The 17,932-nt window shown below is 33.0% G+C and overlaps 1 protein-coding gene across 6 annotated transcripts in view; it reads right to left on the bottom strand.

The window, feature by feature from the left end:
• The window catches only part of CDH12 (cadherin 12), an 812,943-nt gene that overhangs the window by 630,945 nt on the left and 164,066 nt on the right, over nt 1-17,932 (bottom strand). For 2 of the 6 annotated variants that reach the window (XM_016137287.2, XM_016137286.2), the window contains exon 2: nt 1,733-1,817. The exons of 3 other annotated variants lie outside the window; for them this stretch is intronic. The gene's annotated coding sequence lies outside the window, so the exon portion shown is untranslated. Of the gene's footprint in view, nt 1-1,732; nt 5,205-17,932 lie in introns of those variants that run through there. One more of the 6 variants, XM_036225826.1, reaches the window with a different exon arrangement.

Below are 17,932 nucleotides of genomic sequence, written 5' to 3'. Positions count from 1 at the left end.
TCTACTTCCTCTACCTTATTTCACCATCATCTTCTCTGTCTCAGACACACTAGACTTATTTCCTTTCCTTGAAAACACCGAGTATATTCTTGCCTAAGGCCTTACGCAGTAACCAAAGCTTCTGTTAGGATATTATTCTCATCTCTAGTTACTCGTCTGGCTCCTTTTGTCTTTCAGGATAAGCTGAAACAATGTCTCTACAAAGAAGCTTTCTAAAACCACTTGATCTAGGTTTTGATATTTTAAAATTTATTTTTCTTTGTTAATCTGTTTCATCATACTAAAATATAAACCCAAAAAGGGGGGCCTTTCTCAGCCTTGTTCATTGCTGTATCTGCAGTTGCTTGAATAATGCTCAATATGGGAGGAACTGAATGCATGTTTGGGGAAAATGGATGGATCTTATTTATTTACAGCAATCTCTTCTAATATGCAAGCAACAAATATGTCCTTTAACTTCGTACGCAGCTCTGCAGCCAGCACAGGTTCTAGGTTGCTATAAGATCTCAAATATTTGTCAAGAAAATATTAAAGTAAACTCACTGTTTGCAAGAGAGAAATTCAATATATCATTTGTCAATATACATCAGTAATAGAGCAAAATAAAGCAAACACTTTTCTACAGAATTAGAATTTGCAGTTTATCCTTCCCCCATTAATAAATATTATATAATATAAAAATAAGTAGTTTAATTTTCATGGCTTACTCTTGAGCTAAATTATATATATATTATATATATATATATATATCTCCTCAAGCTTCTAGAATAAAACAATTTGCTCATTGACATGCGTATAAAGCCTTTGGGGCAGCTTCTTTAGGAAGCATGGTCTTTAAGTCATTTTGCTTCATTTGCTCTCATTTTCTGTGACTCATAAATTTTTTCTTATCTATGACCTTAGAATGACATTCCTTGGAAAAAAGAGTCAAATGGTTTTAGAAGTGAAATCCATGGCATAGGTATTAAAGGAAGGTAAAGAATAAAGTTCACGATATTTATAGTACTAGGCTAATCTTATTTGTGGGTATAATAGCTATAAAATGGGAGAACTAAAAATGTAAGTTGTAGCGATAAAAAAGTCAAAAGACCTAGTCAAAAGTGTGATCAGTTAGCTATACTTTACTAAAAGCAATTTTCACAATCAATGTAGTTTACTAAGATTTATATCATCAAAATATTGCTTTTTAATGGTTACTAGAAAATATCTATCAATAAACTTTCCAAAGTTAAAGTGGAACAATTACATACAAATAAGTACAGACAAAAATTCTACAGTGAAAGGCATAATTTAATGGTTATACATAATTCAATTTCAACCTTGCCTTACTATTCAAGTTTTTGTCTCTAGAATTGACTTTTCTTATTGTTACTGTGAAGTAAACAGGGTTCTCATTGGAATTTATGTCCAGGATGCCCCATAATTCCCAGAGGTAATAATGGAAAAATAAATCACTTTACTTCAGAATGTGCCTATGAAGCTTTTGCATTGATGCTTAAATCAAATTAAAGTAAGGTCACAGAGATACCTAACTCTCCTAGAATTAAAAAATAAAAAAGTGCAAAAGAGATCAAAAGGGACTGCAAATATTTAATAATATTAACACTTGATGAAATAAATCTAGCATTTTATGGCAACTCCCAATCATTTTCTCAGCCCATAAGTCTATATTGAAATTACGTGGACTGCTTGCCCTGAGAAGTTATCTGGTTTCACCTTAATGTCCACTTACTATTGTGATTCACTTTTTTTAGGTCTCATTTCAGCTCTTGAATTTTGTGTGATCTTCTTGTGATTGATTAAAAAGACTTCTTTTGCTGCAAAGATTAAATTTCAATGAATCAGTAAAATAGCAAATATAAAGCGAAACGAGAATTACTCTAAATCTCTTCTAGCCTTTTGCATAAATACATTTTTTTTGGATGCTTGTATGTAAATATAAAAGAAATCTAGGTTCTATCTGGCAAAGAATTGTGGGCAATAGCATACTGAAACTTATTCAGCACATACTTGGTGATGTTGTAAACAAACAAGTTAATGCCAAAAGAACTTAAAGTTGAGCACATTATACATTCTGAGAGCTAAATAGCTCCTGAAAACTTGTAAAATAGATCAAAGAGATACATTTTCAAAGCTTCTGCATTTAGAAGAAGCAAAGGCTTTCCTACCCAGAGAGATATATTTTGTAACAGCCAGTCAAGGGGATGATTCACACATGTCTTTATTAACCCCAGTGGAAAAAAAAATATATATATATATTGAATTATGAAAATGGAAAAGTGCCACATAAAATAGAGTGTGCTTTCTTGTCTTTTCTCTCAGATACGAGGAATGATGTGAGTGGAAGTACAATTACCAAAAATAAATGAATGAATCAACCAATCTTATATATGCCTTAAGAATTAAATGGCAGGTTAATAGCACTCAGGCATAAATCGGGTATGATTTCGATTTCAGAAAATAAGCTATACGATCAATAAAAAGTTCTGAGTTATAATCATGCCCTTATAGTGATTAGCTTTGTAACTAAGTTAATCCAATATTCAGCCATATGAGCCTCTCGTCCCTCATTTCAAAGGAGATGATTAACTACTCAATTTAAAATTTCTTTTAACAATAGAATGATAAAACTTATGAGATGATGCTCCTTTCTTTTGCTTCTCAAAATATCAGTGATAATCAAAGCAAATATTAGAACAGCATTATAGGTTTCAAAAAGAAAAAAATCTTCAAATTGGGCTCAGGTCAGAAGACTAGTTAATGAGATGAATATAGGGCAATACAAATCTCCTAATTTCTAATTAGATGGCTTTAGAGCACATTTAAGAAATGGCATTTCTTTGCCAGATACATTTAACACTCTTAAGAAATTACCAAAATATTCATGACCTAGATTAGTTTATGTTCTTAATAAAAAATATAACACTTTAAAAACTAGTTACACATTTAATTTAGTATTACATATAATTGATTATTTAGGAGAAGTAATGAAGCTAATTTTCTGAAACTCATAACTCATAAAGTACTCTTTTCAATTAACTCAAGAGAAATTCAAAACAAATTCATATAAAGGAAGCATTACTGGGGAAATAACTTCCTAATGCAAGTAATGTAAAGGCCCTCATTTACTTCTAAGTGTAGAGAATATGGATTCCTGAGCCTAGTTGCCTGAGAACATTGTCTCTCTCACATTACAAGATGTGGCTGGTTTTTGACAAGTTCCTTATCTAATTTGTACCTCAGGTTCCCCATCAGTAAAACGGGAAAAATAATAGTGTTAATTCATGTATCTAGTGGCTGGTGCATGGTTAAAATTCAATAATTGTATATATTATTAATAATTAAATCATAACATTTTCCAGCATGAAAACATTTTTATTTTATTCTCTATAATAATTTAGTTCTCTATTAGTCTGCTAATAAAAAAAAAGTACCATAAAAAAGTACCATGGGCTGGGTGGTTTAAACAAAAAAAAAAAAAAGTATTTATCAGAGTCCCAGAGACTGGGAATCCCCAAATCAAGGAACTAGTACAGTCCATTTCTGATGAAGGCACCTTTTGTGGTTTATAGACAGTGAATTACATTCTAGGGCTCAGAGAGGGAAAAGGCAACCTGGTGTTTCCTCCTCCTCTTATGAGGATACTAGTTCTACTAAATGAGATCACCACTCTTATGACTCATTTAACCTTCATTATCCCCTAGAGGCCCTGTCTCCAAAACAGTCTCATTGGTGGGTAGGTCCTCAACAAACACATTAGGGAGAGATGCAATTCAGTCCGTATTAAGCTCCTACTAACTTTTAAGTGCTGATATTTTTATCTTCTATTATAAGTGAAATATTTATTTGTCAAATACTTCTGAACTAATATACTACACCTATTAATTTCTAGGCAATCCTTGGACTCATATTCTATAGGTTTTACTTAATAGTGTTGTATAAGTATTTTTATTCTTCTAACTTAAAAATGATCCAATTTTTTTTATTTTGTTTTTTAAAGTAAATTTTGGCTTAAATATATCATAATCTCTGATCGATTAACATTTTTGAAAGCTCATTTCTCACTCTGAAATCTTAACGAACACTTGTGAGATGTCAATAATTCATTTTATTGTAATTTGAAGTGATTCTTAACCAGCTTATTTTATCTGTTGCTCTAATGTAGAAACAAAGAATAAATTTTGACAGGTGCTGATGAAAAATTGATATTGTTGGGTTCAATGTGACTGTTCACCTGATGTATGGAATGGCATGACTGAAATGGTAGTGGAATAGCTGACCTTTAATCACATATGAATTGGCTAAATATAATATGTCATTAACCTTCATAGTCAAATTCAACCCAAATTTTGCTAGATGCTATTAAACATTATAAATTTGGTTACTTTTAAACCTAACATTTAATTAGCCCATTGCATTCACTTGCTGCTCAGAACTTCTGGTCCCCTAGAAGCACCCCCTCCTCCAAGCATCCCTGGGTATTAGCAAGTCAGACACATCTAACTTAAATATTACAGCTCCTTATCCAATGATCTCCTCTGTTTTTCCAGCATCACACTTAGTCCTCCTGTTATGTGGAGTAGAGCATTGACATCCTTAAAGCCACAAAACGATTTCTGCTACAGTGATTTACAGATTGAGTAGGTAAAGTCTTAGAGATTTCTTAGTCATATCTATCACCTTACAACCTAAACAGCCATCAAAGAGACTGGCACCGGACAGAGTTGACTACCAACAACTTTCCTCTATCCCAATAAGTAGAGTTTGATGCTCTCTTGAGCTTAATATCTTGTGTTTAGGAAAATTTGGCTGGATTATCTTTTCAGAAGTACCTGAGGTCCTTACCATGGCCTTTTCACGTTTTCCGTCAGATTTTCACACACGCTCAGGTTTAACTGAAACCTGGCAGTGTGATTTAATTCCAGGTAGACACGGGTGAGGATATATGATTTGTACAAAACACAATGGATTATGTATTCAGAAGCCAAGTCATATCTTGGAGTTGTTTCTTGAAAGGCTTATTTTATCTATCGTTTCAATGCAGTGCTCACTATTTCTGGAATAATAAAGAGTAAGTCACAACAACTGTCTTTTATCTTTCCTGAAATTACAGGACAGATCCATGGTGTCTTTCTCAATTTAAAAGGAGATTTTTTTTTTTTGTCAATTGTTTTAGCTTAAGAACAACAAAAAAATCTATGAATCATAAAAAGTAAAGTTATTGAGATTTAGATTGCAAAGATATAGTTCAATAAAATCCCAATTATTTAAATATTACATTTTTATTCTCTAATATGAATAAATGTACCTGATTACAAAGCTATTTGTAGCAGGATAAAATAAAACTGGTCAACATAGGACAAGGAGAAAAAAGATTGTCAAAAAAAGTTAAGAGAGTGAAATGGGGACTAAAGTCTTGGATATGAAGTGCCCATAATAAAAATGTTAACTGCCTTTTATAACTGCCTGACATGTATGTACCAGGCACTCTGCCAGGCTTGTGAATACAATATTTTCGGTGTTTACAACAACCATTATTATGAATAGGCTTTGTTATTTTCCCTTTACAGAGGCACTGGCTGAGTCAATGAAAGGTTAGGTGATTACCTAAGGCTAGGAGAACTCTGATTCCGATGAATGCTTTCCTTTGCCAGCACCAATTTCTTTCCATGCCCAGTGGTGTCACATGTGAGAGTGAGAGAGCAAAGGGACTCATATTTCTTCATAATGATACAAGTATGACAGTAAAGAAGAAGAGAGTAAGGAACAGCAGGGAAACAAAGTCGAGTTTTATCTCAGCGAGTGTCATTTGGCATTGTGAAAACTTATGCTCTCGAAAATAAGAAATGCCACGTGGTAGTAGGTAATTTGACATTTGACTGAATAATATGATACTATCTTTCATAAACAAACCAAAAGAAAAACAACCTAGGTTTACTGGAAAATGACATGACAATGCCAAGTATAAAGAGGATACATGCCATGAATTGATGATGGTACAAGTTTGCTAAAATCACTTTGGAAGGCCTTTTTTTCATGTAACCTAATAAAACTGAAGAGGGATCATATAACATCCAGATCATCCACTCCTGTTTACAGCAGCACTGATTCGATGTATAAATAAAAGTTACACACACACACACACACACACACACACATACATATGCAGCTATACATATATATCATGTTTATATATTCATTTAGTTTATTTTGGTGTATGTATGTGTGCATATATTTATCTGTATCTATATAACAGATCAATAGCAAGAAAATGTGTATGAAATTAAATGATAAAAGAACACTTTTATTATGATTCCAATTATATAAAAGTTAAAACTAGAAAAAAAGTAAACAGTATATTTCTTAGTGATATGACTGCATAATTAAATTAAAAATAAATGTTAAAAAATGATGAATGAAACATGCAGCGTTAGTGGTTACCAGTGAGGGATGTCAAAAAAGCAGTCTTTATGAAGAGGACTCTTCAAAGGGAAGAGTTTGTTTTATTTCCTAAGCGTGGTGCTGGGTATCTGCCTATTCCTTTTATTATTTTTTAAGCTACATAGAATATATACAGTTGTCGAATGTACACTTTTGATAACATTGTATATACAAACAATAAAGTAGTGCTTGGAAATGTAGGAGACATTTAAACCAAAGGCTTAGAGAGTAATCGTAGTCCCCTTTACAGAGACAGCTGCTTATCAGTGCCTTACTCCCTGAGAAGTGTTCTTTTCACACAAAGTCATACGTATACTTTTGCAAGAGGATAATTAGAAAGATGACATAATTGCTATAGACATTTCGATGTTGGAGGAAGAGGAATACTCTGCTCATTAAGCGCTGTGTTCTGTCTCCCAGGGTGTTTTGCGCCTGTTAACCTCTTTCATCTTGTGCCCGCCATTCATCAGAAAGAGATAACAAGTATGAGATGATCTGGGGTAATGAAGCATCACTCTGCACACTATCCATCAGAAACCTACTTACGATATCAATATTAGGAGTTACTGAGAAGGGCTGTCAGGTTCTTATCAGCCATTGCAAGTAAGATAGAAACAGAACCAGCATTGTGGTGTTAGTCTATTTCAATGGAAATCTTTCCACTGTATGGAGAAAGCCCGTTTTGGAAATAGATGAGAAGTAACTGATAATATCCACGTTGTATGTTTTCACTGTTATTATTGCAAGTAATATTTGTATTCAGTGAATTTCCAAAATTATTGTCAGAGAAGTATTTCTAGAACAGGAAATTCCAGTTATAAGACATCTTAGAGTACTATATATGAAGAGAGACTTAGTCCTTTTATTTAATCAAGTGCCACCACCCAAAAGATTTTTAAGAGGTTATGAAATGGGAGCTTTGAACTTCCATCTCATTTTAAATAAAAACCATGACTTGTTTATCACTTTCAAGTCTTGACTTAGAGGTTACCTTTTTGGCCTTCTCTGATAATGCTATCTATAATCGCAAATCACCTCTCCCCACCCAAAGCTCACACTTCTGTATCCCTGCTCCCCTTTACTTTTCTTCTATATAAAATACCAAAGTGTTCTGGGGTATAAAGAGATCTTTTGGGTGGGAGGGCACATAAAATGTTTGAAAGCTGATTGTGATGATGGCTGCATAACTTTGTGAATATTCTAAAAGCCATTGAATTATACACTTTTAAATGGCATGTGTACACTTTTACATGCACACTTTTAAATGAATAGTATGGAATGTAACTTAGATCTCAATAAAACTGTTAAAAAAATATTATGAAGACTAAATCTCTCCGAAGTCTGTTTTCCAAGTGTTAAAGATCACAGGGGAGTAGTCTGTCTGACAGTAAGGCATTAGTGTCTTAGTTCAGGCCGGTCTAATAGGAATATCACAGGTTGGGTGCCTTAAACAATCGTGTTTATTTCTCACAGTTCTGGGGACTGGGAAGGCCAAGATCAAAGTGCTGGCAGATCCAGTGTCTGGTGAGGACACTCTTCCCGGTTTCATCTTATATCTTTTCATGGTGGAAAGTCTGAATAGAAGTGTCTCCTTTTATAATCTCGTCACAGAATTATCTCCCAAAGTCCCCATCTCCAAATATAATCACTTTGGAAATGTGGTTTCAAGAAATTGTGTGTGTGTGTGTGTGTGTGTGTGTGTGTACATATATATACACACACATATATATGGTAAAGGACAAACATTTAGTCCATAGCAATTAGAATTCTAAAAACTAATGATCAAGTAAAGCTACAACAGTGAAGATAAGATACAGCCTCAAAATGGCAGATGATTAAAATCTAAGTTTGGAATGACTACTGAATCTCCTAGGATAGAATTCATATACAAGATAACTACAAAATAGAGAAAGATTAAAATGTGACGTAAGGCCAAGGTAATGAAGACACGCTGTAACAGAAATTCCAAGATAAAGGGGTAACAAGGTAACAATATACTGAAGACTTTCAGTGAGCAGATGGATGAATTTGTTATGAAAATGGTCTCCTGCACTGTATTTTAGAGACGTACAACCACAGAGCACAATGGTAATCAACACCAGTGTTTTCCAGAGTTAAAATTTTGTAAGATATATTAAAACAGGAGCCTCCTTCTTGACATTCTTTAGCTCACAGTTATCAGAGTAAGTGAAGCACATCAACAGAGCTGTCAGTCAAATGGATTATATCCTCTAAAACTAGTTCTTGAATTATGAAGGAGTATTTTGAGTAGCAGCATTAAAGATCAACTCCTTTTAAACAACTTCAAATAATTCCATAAAACCTACCCTGACTTCTATTTCATCTTCCATCATCATTTTCTATAATTTCATCTTGCTGTAACTCCTTAAATGCATTAAAGAATGTAGTTAAAATTAAATTTCAATGGATTTAATTTTTAAACTTTGTATGTCAATTACACGGATGATATCAAATATAAGATTTCGCGAGTGTATATTAGCACAAAAATCAGGTTTATATTTAGTCAAAATATTTGAAAATATTTAAGCATTTCTCAAAAATGTATGTGTTTGCAAGGAATAATTAAATAAACTATTTTTAGGTGGGAAAATAAATTCTGGGAAAGGTCAAATAGTAAAAGGCAATCATCTGCAAAATTTGAATTTTTCTGAGAATTACTTGGAAAATTCTCTGTGTGAGCACATTGAGACTGGTAATTTCATGATAGAAGAGGCCAAAGGGAAGAAGTTGGAAGGCTATATGCCCAAATAAAAAGCAGAACAGAACCAAATATCACATGGAAATTCTGCGGGAGAATGATCAACATGTAGCAATGTACTCACTTACTAGAAATACACAGATATTCAGAACGTAAGGCTTAATTGTAGGTAGTAGAAAGAATGGTGTATTTCAGATCGGTAGGTTTATCTCCCATATTCTATAACTAACGAATGGCATCGTCCTGATTGTCATCATTCTCCTCACCAGAGCTACTGAAGCCTGTTCTCATCTCCGTACACAGTCATTAACTGGGTCACCTTGCCCAAACCCACGGATTCAAACAACAGCGAACTGTAGTCTCTAATTAATATCGTTTGCCTTGAGCTCTTCATTAAGTTCCAGATTTATATATATTCAAGTATCTTTTATCATCTTCATTTAGGTGGGATTAGAAATTTAAAAATTAAATTCTTAACTATACCCACTCCCAAGCAACCCTGATCTACTTAGGCCTGCAATGCTCCCCTCATCTATGAATGACAATAAAAAATGAAAACCTCGGAATTCACTGTTGATTTCTATTTTTTCTCACAAATGTTAGTACAGATCTACCAGCAAGTTCTATCAGTTCTACCTGTATATTATATCCTGGATCTCATATCATTCTCACTACTAACCCCTTTGTCATTCATTGTCATCCATCACCTAGGACAAACCAATGTTTTTCTAAGGTACCTGTAAGGCAGCCCATTACTGCCCATGCTCCACAAAGCAGCCAGAAACTTGGAATGTCTGTTTAAAAATGCAAATCAGATTCTGTTAGAATCCTGATTCTAATCTCTCAATATCTTCTCATAACATACTCTGGCTAAAATCCAAAATCCACGCCATGGTCCACAGGTAGCTATGCAATCAGGTTTCATCCTACCTATCCTAGCTTTTGGCTCACTTTACCCATGGTACTCCATTCTGATCTTTGTATTCAGTGCACTGAATTTATTCTCACCACATTGTAATTATGTATTTCATACAAATATACACACATACACATATACAGTCTCTCCTAGATACTTTCATTCATTCTCAAGGTTTGAAATATCACCAATGGATTATTCTAAGCTTTCATTTCCATATGATACTTCTCTTTTAAGCTTCAGATTATAATATTCAATATATCAATAAGCAATTTCTCTTGAAAGCTTTAAAAAATGGATTCATACCCTCTCCTTTCCCCTTAACTTGCTAAACATTATTTGTTTCCATTTACCAGCACCCAATGAACCCAACTGCTTACCTCACCCCAAAATACGTCATTTTGGCACATTATTTTTAAAAAGTTTTAATGGCTGTCGAAATCAAATATTAGGAAATATAGGAACAAGTGGAACATGCACACATTGCTGGTGGGAGTATAACGTGGTAAAAACAATCGCTTTGTGAAAATGTTTGACAATCTCTATCAAAGGTAACTATAAGCCTACTTACGACCCAGAAATCCCATTCCTGGTATAAAACCAAGAAAATTCAGTGTATATTTGCCAAAAAGAAAGAAAAACAAAGAAAGAGAAAGAGAGAGAGAGAGAGAGAGAGAGAGAGAGAGAGAGAGAGAGAGAGAGAGAGAGAGAGAGAGACGAAAGGCAGGAAGGAAGGACGGAAGGAAGGAAGGAAGGAAGGAAGGAAGGAAGGAAGGAAGGAAGGAAGGGAAAGAAAGTCCACACATTGAAATGTTCATAGACATTTTACTTACAATGGACAAAACTAGAAACCAAAAATAGCTGTGAACCGTAGACTAGATAAATATGACTTTATATTTTTAAACAATGGATTAATACCTAGCAATAAAATAAACCGTTGCTAGATGAAACAATATAGATAAAACTGTTAACAAAAGTGCCAGAGAGTGAATACTGTGTCAGAATCAGAATAGTGATTATGTTGGGTGGAGGAGTGTGTGCAAGAATAGACTGGAAAAACGAATATGGGGGGGGGTGCTTTAGGGGTGAAGTAGTTCTATATCATAATCTGGAGGCTGATCGCAGGACTTTATTTCTATGAAACTATCATGGAGGGTTCACTTAGGATGTGCATACTTTGTTGTATGTAAGTGAAACTTTAACATTAGTAAACATAAAAAAAAAAAGCACAGAGCTCTTTAAAAGCACAGAAAACACCAGTTCTTTATGTCTTGTACAATTTTATATTACTTACTAGTGAAACCCTCTGGGCTTCCGGTCAATGACTACAGGTACATGAATTTTTCTTTCTCTATTACTTATAGTGTCATGATTTAGTTAGTCCACATTTTAAAACTAATCTAATAAGGAAATATTTCTATGGTGACAGTTATTGCCAACTAACTACATTTATTTCATAATGCTTTCTAACATGATTTCCGAAAGTATAAACTCCAGTTGACTCAAAATAAAGCAAATTAAAAATGAGGGAGAAATAAAATAACTGGAGAATATAGAACAATGAGAGTTGATGATAAAAAGAAAGAAATATTTTTCTTTCTTTTCTCTTAACTTGTCCTTCAAGTAAAATGCCTATTTGGGTGAAAAGAAAGGGCATTGATTAAACATGATTTTGGAGAACATGTATTATTTACAAATTATGAATAACGAAAGGTCATGACAGCTCAGAACTTGAAAGAACACCAAACTTCTTTAAATAAACTCAAACTTCCTAATCTGAAAACAACAAACATGTAATCTAGTATTTCATGGCAGTGATAGGATTTGCCAAAGGGTCATCTCACCTGTCTCTGACTCCAGAAACAATTTGTGTTTAAAGTTGTTATTTTGTATATCATATTAGTATTCTGTGGCTCTCATAACAAAATTATCACAAACTTCATGATTTAAACAATAAAATGTATTGTCATAGAGTTATAGAGGGGAGAGGCTTCTAGAACGAGCTGGAATAAAGTTAAGTTGTCAGTAGGTCGGCTTTCCTTTCTAGAGGTTCTAAGTATCCATGTTTCCAGCCTTCTCGAGGGCATTCCCATTATTTTGCTTGTGGCCCCTCCTTCCACCCCCAAATTCAGCAAAGTTGCATCTCTTTGAGCATTCTTCAGTGACCATGATGTTGGGAAATGTTCTCCACTTTTAAGGACCAATATGATTTTATATAGGAGCTAACTAAATAATCCAGAGTAATCTCCCTATCAAGGTCCTTTGCTTATTCACATCAGCAAAATCTCTTTTGCCATGTATGGTAACATATTCACAGATGCTGAGGATTAAGACACAGGTGTTTTTTAAGTCACTGCTCTGCCTACCACACACATATTGAGTTTGAGGTGTCTGTTTGACATCTAAGCAATAATGTATGTAAGCCATTGAATATATCAGGCAAATTCCATGGTAGACACTTTGGGACATAAAATATATATCAGATATAAGCATGTATAATTTATCTGACATATTATATAAGAATCTTCTAGGCTCAGATAGTATTTAAAGCCTGGACCAGATGAGACCACCAATAAAAAGTATTGACAGGAAAGAGGATCAAGGACCTAGTTTTGGGGAACAAGGAACATCATCACATCAGGAACAAGACAAGTCCCATAAGAAAGTAAAGAGTTCAGGAAGTGAGCAGAAGTGAAATCAAAAGGCTTAGTGACATGGAAGCTAAGTGAAGACTCTGGTTTAGGATGAGAAGTAGCCAGCTATTTCATTAACCAACGAAGTTAAATACTGAAAATTGATCATTGCATTTAGGGAAAAACTATGATACTGTTTACAGGGGCAGTGTCAATGAACTGGGGAAAAGAAGCCAATTTAAAAGTGTATTAAGTATATAATATAGTATATTGTTGGCTATAATGATGGTGCTGTGCTTTCATCTTCTAGTTGCAAATTTATACCCTTTAACATCTCCCCAGTTTCTCCATCCATTAGTCTCTGGTAAACACCATTCTACTCTCTGTTTCTATGAGTTTGGCGTTTTTAGATTCCACATACAAGTGACATCCTACAATATTTGTCTTCGTCTGACATCTCTCTAAGCACAAGGCCCTAAGGTCATTCAAGTTGTCCCCCTTGTACTGCCCTAGGGAGTTGTGTGGTGTGTTTTCAAATAAGCAAATACATTTTTTAAAATCACTGTATAATATCCCTGAACCTCAGTTCTTTTTTCCTCACTTAAAAATGGGAGGATACAAATTGCTTTATCTACTTTGTAAATATTCTGTGAGAACACTGCTGATGGTATACCATTTGTATAAACATTGTTTCTAAAAATAAAATTATGCTTTCATTTACTCTGCACTGTTTTATTGTACTAGTAAAATATGAAGCTCTGTCCTCTAAGATCTTGATAATATTCTGGAGTTATTAGAGTGGAAATCTCTAGTATCAGCAACTTTGGATAAAATTTACAACTACTAATAAGAATTAACAACACTTAGGACATTTCCAGAATCTCCTGTTTAGACTAGAAAATCTTTTCTAATTTGCTTTCTATGAGTGTTTTTTTTTTTTTACATCTTATATTAAAAAAAAAAAATCAAAACTATATTCTATGTCTTCCTTCCAAATTTTGTAGACTGATAACTCAAGTTTTTCACTACTCTTGAGATTCAGGTAAGATTTAAAATAGGCTAGACATAGACATGAAACAACATACATAGCAATGAGTGATGTTCTAGAAAATTCTTTAGCTCAAGACGCCCCCGAAGGGAGTATGATCCTATTTCATGATTCCCTGCTTATTTGTTCATTAATGAAGGGACAGAGAGTCCTTGCTAAATATTTCTTTTATTGGCATTGACCTTCCACTTATGCCCCTGAATCAGCTGTTGTGAACTACTGAGAGCAAACAAATTTTATTATATACTTATTTTGCATATATAATTTTAATCTATAATTTTATTCAAAAAGTTGCATATCTTCTTCTGTACTATGTGCATAGAAAGTAGATATATCATAGATATTTATGTAAATTCAATTGGATTTATAATTCTGTCTCGAAGAGTGCAAGTCAAGAAACCAGCTGTAATAAAACAAGTGTTCTTATTCTTAAAGAAATAAAGCAGTTCTTACCAACCTTTCATTTTAATTTATGTTTAGTGTTGAGCTAATGCAAAGGCAGCAAACAGGATACTCCAAGCTGGTCAAAGTCTCTCTAGGAAAGAAGACATCCTCCTACACATGAAAAGAATCATTATATCTCAAGAGTTCTATTGAATCTTTATTGCCCGACACCTTAATAAAACTCCTTCATTGCTCTGTCAAGATCTGCTGAATGAGTCAGAGTCAGAGATAAAACAAAAAATAATCTTGCAGTGTAGCAAAAGTGAGAACTGCTTTTCTCCATAAATTATGTATATTTCAGTGGTGGAAACTATCTTTCATGATATTTTCTCCAAGGCAAACACTTCAGAGAGGTGATTATTATATATTTTTCATTTAGAGTTCAATAGTTCAAAGACATCTTTATTAATAAAATCATCAATTGGGGTAATAGGTGAATTTATCTAGTTTCTTTAGTACCCATCGGGGGTAATTTTCACATCAGGTTCCAGAATTAAACATCAGCAGGAATAAAAATGGAATGATGGATTTAAACAAAGATATGAATCTGTTTAATTTTCTGTGTGTATTATGAAATAGATTTATTTCCATACATTGAGTGGGAAAAAAATCAGCCATATTTTAACTGTATTGTTTGAAATAGACTTTGGTAGTTAACACACATACATACACACACACAAACACACACAGAATTTGGGAATCTATATTTGTTTATCAAGTCTGCTCCTGTTGTATATTAGCTTAGAGAAAATATATATGTCTTAAAGCTTGGATTATTAAGTGTGAATAAAGGCTATAATGCCTGACTCAGTATGTTTTATATATATATATATATATATATATATATATATATATATATACACACACATATATATATATACATACATATATATATATATACTTAGCAAATTAGAGAATGCTGTGACACAGTGAGTTTTATTTGGTGTTAAGGAAAATAATTTTTATACTTGAGGAAATTTCTCAGTTGGCTTTGCTAGCTCTATGTATACATTGTCTGAAAACTTGAGCCAGAATAAAAAATGTATTTATTTAGATGTATATGCACTTCTTAAAATAATTTCAAAACTAAACAAAAGCATTACTTTAGCATTTCGCACACTTTCACCAACTGCTAACTTTTGCGTAGTTTGCTTATCATATTCTTTCTATTCTCTCCTTTTTCTTCATATATATATGCAAATATATATAAACGGATATATAGATAGCTATATAGCTATCTATTTATATACACATACACTGTTTCTCTATATACAAATGCACACATATAAACATATATGTACTCATAAGGCTTTTTCTGGAGCTACTAAAATTAAAGTTGCAGACATCATTCACATTGATCCCAAAATACTTCAGCATTTTCTAAAAATAGAAATATTACCTTAGCTAACAACTGTGCAATTTGAAAATCAGAATTTTAACATGCTATTACACTATATCTAAGTCGCAGTTTACATTGACATTTTATCGTGTATTCCAATAATGGTCTTTATATCTGACTAGAATTTAATCCAATATAAATGTTTAAAAAAATGCATCAGAGTTAAATGGATTCATATTTCAGTTTCCAAAGAAAAGATCATGGATATATTAGATACATTTCTCAAAAGCATGGTAATAGTGAAAATCTTTAGAAGTCGTTTTGTAATCACTCACATCAAAACTGATAAACAAAGCAAGAACATATATTTATGTGCGAATCCACATACACTATAAACAAAGATACACACAAAATGTATTTAGAAAAATTGCTTTATTTTACGGTAATTTTAACTGCAAAGCTAGGCTTAGGCCCAACCATTCACGACTATGCATTGTCGGTTAAATGAGAGAGCAGGACCTTTAACAGGGCACGAACTCACACTCACTACATTAAAACTTCAGTCTGCTTTCTTATTTGGAGATTGGTAACTGAATGGCAATAACTATTACTTTTATTTCTCTCACATTAGTCTGCTATGTTAGAAATCATACATATTAGCTATAATAGATATTGACCAATTTTATCTTAGCACCATCTATGAAAATACTATAAGTTCTAAGATAATATTTGCATTGGGATAAGAATGTTATCCCAAAACTGGGGAAATATCTAACAAAAATATAGCCAATTTTTTCCCTAACAAAAAAGTACTGAGAGGAAATTTTTTCTCCTTCAGCCTTCAATATTCATTTTTCCACATTAAATCACTGTTTTATTCATTGGCTTAATTTTTAAAACATATTTTGTACCTCATTACTCATGCATTTAAATGTAATGTTTTCATTTAGATATTTTTTTAAATGTGAGATTTTAAAATAATACCACTGGTTTTTGGTGGGTCTTTAAAATTTAAATATAATTTTGATGCAGTAATAACTTTTCAAAATGTACTGATTAAATACACTTTGCTTTCCCAAGAGTAAAAACAAACATATAAACAAAAAACCAGCTCCAAGTTTTCATTATTTCCTATTAAGGAATTGAGGAGTCTAAATTGGGCAAGCAACTTTCTAAATTCTTTGCCATTACATCTCTACAGACTTCCTATTAGAATTCGAATTCCTGCTTCCCAGGAGAGCCTGCAGCTTCTAATGTGCAATTAGAGGAAGCAAAGAAACCTTGTTTACACAAATAGAAAGCTAATGAGATGGTATAATCAATGTGACTACATGATCATTTCAGAGCTACAACTCTACCACTTAATATAGGTCTTAACAAAGAATTAGCTGCAGTTAAGGGAATATCTCAAATGAAATTAGCTTCTCTTTGTCTTTTTGTGATCTGGGTTGAATGCTAGAACTTTATTATGAATGACCATTCCTCTTTAAAATCATCCACTTTGGTTTTCTTGAAAGTTTCAGCAAAGATCATTTTATTTAGTACTACTCTAATATAGAATTTTTAGAAAATTCCCAAGTAAGTATGCATTCTGAGTGTAGATATTATTAGGTAATAGTATATTACATTGTCAACTATGCGATAGTGTGTTTTTTTCCTTTAAGCATTTGAATTAAGTTGGAGTTTACTTTCGAATATGCCCTAAGCACAGATTTAAAATCTTTAAGTAATTTTTAAAATCACATAAATCCATTTCTCAATTTATACATAAAGGCACCAAAAACAGCATTATGCTACTCTGCCATTTACTGTAAGAACACTGGCTAGAAATTTAATTTCCTAGACTACCAGGACAGACAACATGCTGACATTCTCCAACATCTTTCCCTAACCTTACATACAAGTATTTAAAAATCACTTCAATTTATACAAGTAACTAAATGAACATTTAAAAGTAAATGATATTTAACAAGAATCATTCACGCACTATTAAATAGAGAACTAACTCTATTATTATTTGTTTCTTTCTACATTTTTTTCCAGTATGGCCCTGAGTATGGATTGTGAAAAAAGCTAAAGCACAAAATAGAATCGATTGTCATTATTATTTACTCTTTTGTTTTCAAGAATGAAGAATTATCTTTAAAATTTTAAAACTTACATTTAAGAGATGCTAAACTATGTCGGTAAGCATAATCATGTAGAAGAAAACTGTCATTTGGGCTCAGGGAAGACCCAAACATCAGGCATTAGGGTATATGACATCAAGGTTTAATTTAGGGGAAGATAAATTCAGGCAGAAGAAGGAGTGTGGAGCCCACTTGGACAACATCTTGTGAAAAAAAATGAGCACATAGAGAAAACTGAGGAATGTGATTTTGTAGGAATGGAA

This window comes from Rousettus aegyptiacus, unplaced genomic scaffold, assembly GCF_014176215.1.
Source record: "Rousettus aegyptiacus isolate mRouAeg1 unplaced genomic scaffold, mRouAeg1.p scaffold_m13_p_8, whole genome shotgun sequence".
Lineage (NCBI taxonomy): Eukaryota > Metazoa > Chordata > Mammalia > Chiroptera > Pteropodidae > Rousettus > Rousettus aegyptiacus.
The sequence above is the reverse complement of the archived record's forward strand: the minus strand, read 5'-3'. Positions and strand labels throughout refer to the sequence as shown.